This window comes from Austrofundulus limnaeus, unplaced genomic scaffold (assembly GCF_001266775.1).
Source record: "Austrofundulus limnaeus strain Quisiro unplaced genomic scaffold, Austrofundulus_limnaeus-1.0 Scaffold1068, whole genome shotgun sequence".
NCBI classification, from domain to species: Eukaryota; Metazoa; Chordata; class Actinopteri; order Cyprinodontiformes; family Rivulidae; genus Austrofundulus; species Austrofundulus limnaeus.
In genome coordinates, this window is record NW_013953470.1 from 78,630 (window position 1) to 82,751 (window position 4,122).

Below are 4,122 nucleotides of genomic sequence, written 5' to 3' on the forward strand. Positions count from 1 at the left end.
GTTAACGAGCAGTTGGACAGGTGTACCTAATAAAGTGGCCGGTGAGTGTATTTTTAAATTTTTGTTTAAATTTTAGAAAAACTGAACATCCTACAGTATTTTTACAGTCTTTATTTTACAGTTAAAGTACATGTTTATCATATAAAGTCTAATGTTACAACTAATCGGGGATCCCTTTAAGAAGGATAAATACAAGTAATTTTTTTTACAAGCATTTCTTAACCCTTTCATCATCCATGGTTTGTCAGCATTTCTTGTAGCAGTTTTATTGTATGCAATTATTGTAGCTAATACAGAGCTCCCAAAATATTCATAAAAACATCACAGGGCTCTGTTTACATCATCAACATACACATCCTTCCCGTTTAGTGTTTTTAAATCAACTTTCGGTTTATCCAAAGCTTTTTTTATGCATTTATCTGCTGTCCGTTTGTCAGTGTACTTTATGTTAATTCATTTTGTATTGAAGTTGATTCAGTCATCTTATTTTATTTGTCTGAGATCTTTTTCTGTTTTTCTAGCAAACTTGCCTCATGTGCGATATTTCCGGAGAGTTTTTGTTTGTTTTGTTMAATGTTCATTGATGTACACACTTGTTCTCTTCAGCTGTTTTGCTTTATTCAATTATTTCTTGATTTRCTGCTAKTGAATCTGATCACAATAGACGGTTGGAATTTTTCTCATCTACCAGGCCAGGAAAGACAGATATTAATGTCCTCAGTTTGGATGTCAATGCCTTCACTTTGTAAAAAAAGAAAGTCATCACCAGTCCAGAGTCAGCAGGTCCTCTATTGTCCCTGAATTCACTGTAACTCGAGCGTAGGTCTGATGTTTTCTTTAAAGTCCAGTAATTAAGGAATGGTCTCTTKTTGTGTATTGCTCCAATTTTACGTCATTCAGCTTCACTTCTTCTATCAACCCGATCAAAAGTACTGCCAAGGTATTCTGTACCAAATTTACAGACATGGCTCGCCCAGGCCCTGGCCTGTAACCCATCAAACTGAGGATTAAATTAAATTTGGTCAAAATGACCTAAGCACATTTTCAGATTCATGCCATTTTAAGCTACGTCTTGATACTTGATCATCCTGACATCACGAGCAGTTCAAGAGACATTGGCTCGATTTGTTTTTCTAATCAGCCATTGAAATCTGGTCTGAATCCTTTTTTTAGGTTATTCTAATGAGAATTGTTTTAAATGTCGTTCTAAAGAGGAAACCTCAAAAATATTTGGATACAAAAATTTACCAGGAAAGAAAAAAAAGTCTTTGCAAGCTTGCAGGGAAAATATTAAAAAATTAAGGCATTTATTGCTTAAAAATTTTTTTTGTTGTAGTTGCTACTGCTCAAAAACACAAATACTTCAAGAATCATTTAAGATTATATTTCAGACAGATGATTCAAATGTTCCATAGATAAGATATTTACTCATATTTTGACAAAATGCAACTGCTGAAAATGTTTTAACTAATGCACAAGAGCTGCTTATTTGTCCACAATCTCTGCTTTGGAACTCAATTCCTGGGTTGATGTGATGGCTCACATTTATAAATTAAATTTACTCACATTTTACATTGCGAGAGCCAAGTGTCCTCAATGTGCAGGGTGATGGAAATGACTTTAGAGTTGAAACACAGGTATGAACGCTCTTTAGATAAAGGTGTGTTTCACAGAACCAGAACCAGAACTGGGCATGATGAATAGTTCTACCACATTTCAAAGTACCAACACTGAGCACACACATTATATCTGTAAAAAAAGATGTATGATCACACAGAATCAACTGTTGCTCCCATTAATCTGAAAAGARCTGCGGGTCATTTCCAAACATTTTAGAGTAAATCGATTTTTTTGTCTGAAAAATGTGATTCATTGATGGAAACTTTTAAAACTGCTGCCAGTTTTCCAGGAGTGGACACCCAAGCAAATTCACCCCTAAGTTCAGACCGTACACTGACCAGAGAAAACCCATAAACTCGAAAAGCTTCATCTCAGAATTTACAGATTTGTTGTTGTTTATTAAATAATGAAGTATGGAATATGTTATGAATAATTTTAGAACCTTGTAACGAGCAGATCTCTCTTTACTTCAGTACGTCCTGATARGCAAAACAGAATTAACCGAAAGAGGCCTGTCATTTCTCCACGCCTGCCTCTCACCGACTGACTAAGTACCATGTTGGGAGCTCAAATTGGACGCCCACGCTTCACATTCACTCCCCCGCCCCCTCCAACAACCCTCACCCCCAACCACTCACCTCAGGGGTCAGTGTTGCACAGATGGGTTTGTTCTGATACATTAGTCAGATTGAAATCACAAACAGGCTTCATAAATTCATGTTTGGGGAATGCGGACACGCCTTTTCACTTAGTAACTAATAGCCGCATCAACCGGCTCTGCCCCGGTGTCCTCCAAAATTACATTTCTTCGTATACGATTAAATCCGATTGGCTGCACTCGGCATTTCCATTGCGTTTCGTCTGAAAGTGCAGCCTGCGTTTGTGCGAGCGGAGAACAAACACCAGAGTCCCGGGTGAAAGCAGAGATGGCATGAAATGCTATTAAAGTGACGGGGCATTTTCCTCTGACAAACACATCAGTGTTTGCGGGCACGGCTTTCATGCTGATGATGATGTGAAGAGAGACAGAGTGGGCGAGAGAAGAGGCCGATGGCAGCAGAGAAAATCAGGCAGGGCAATAAGAGACATTATGTGCCTGTGGCTCCACCAGCACACCCCCCCCCACACCCTCTCCCCTGCCTGCTCGCTGTTTCTGTCTGTGCCCCAGGGCAGGTATACATTCAGCTGGATTCCTGGCTTGGTCCCGAGACGCCCCCACACATCCACATTACTGTGGATTTATTAAAACCTTCCCCTCATCGAGCTACTGTGCGTGACTATTTATTATTATTTTTTTCTTATTTGTGTCCTGTGTAACATCTCTGACTGGGTTTTTTGTGCAAGCTTGCCAAACTGCAGCCTTATAACTCGTCATTTCTTTGAATAATGCCTCCTTTAGATACCTTTTTTAAATCAATTATTAAATTTACTGCCAAGAACTGCCACGAACTGTATTATTAGCACTACATACGGGTTTTTATTTTATTTCTTTCCTCACAACACGATGCCTCGCACGTCTTCATAGCTGAAAACAAGTCACCTGGGAAAGCAACAGCTGCCAACAGTTTGTGGTGGCTTGGGAACAATTTAACATTTTTTACCCATGAGCATGAATACTAATTGAGAAGTGAAGCCTTTTCCATGTGTGTGTTTGGTTTTTTTTTTTTTTTAACAGGTTGTAAAATGGAAAAAGGATTGAATTAATGGAGAAAATCACAGAGTCTCTTTTGAAAGCAGTGGGAACAGACACAGGCTGGCTGCTGGTTMCTGCCACGGTTTTGAAAAAGTGTCAAAAATGCATTTTTTAATTTTTTTATTTTTGATCATATTGTTCCGGTAGCTCAAAGAAACAGTGTGGGGTTTCTCCGGTTGTCTACAGTGACGACCCACGACCTGTTGCTGTTAGCTGTCTGTCAACCACTGAAACGCAAGGATTCAATTTCAATTTTCTGATCGCAAAAACACCAACAGTCACTCTTTTTAAGCAAATGTATTTTTTTTTAAATAAAGTTTTGCAGCAAGCTATGAGAGTTACTGTGTRGACTGGTGAAACTAAAAAAATGCAGTGGCTAATTAACTTACATCAGCTTCATGGGCTGGTTTAAAGTAGACCACAGTTTTAAAAAGGTCACAGTGTCGAGACCATTAACTGTTTTTGGTCTTAATGTTGCAGCGGTTTCAATTTCTTTTAATGAGATTCTTGAGGCAGAGTGGAGTTTTGTTCCGGTTTATGCAGCTTTATCGGTGAAATAAACSGGGTTCCTGTGGAGTCTTGAAAAGTGAAATTTGGTTTCGATATTTTTCAGGTTCTCTGTCAGCATGGAAAAAAAATGAAACAGTATGTGAAAAACTTTAGTTTTCTGTTTTTCTCCCCAAATGTGTTTTCTAAAAGATAGTTACACACKCAAAAAAAATCTTGACAAGAAAACTATTTCCACAATATTTGCAGTAAATTGTGACATAGTGCGCTACATAATAAAACTAAAATCTACAAATAATACT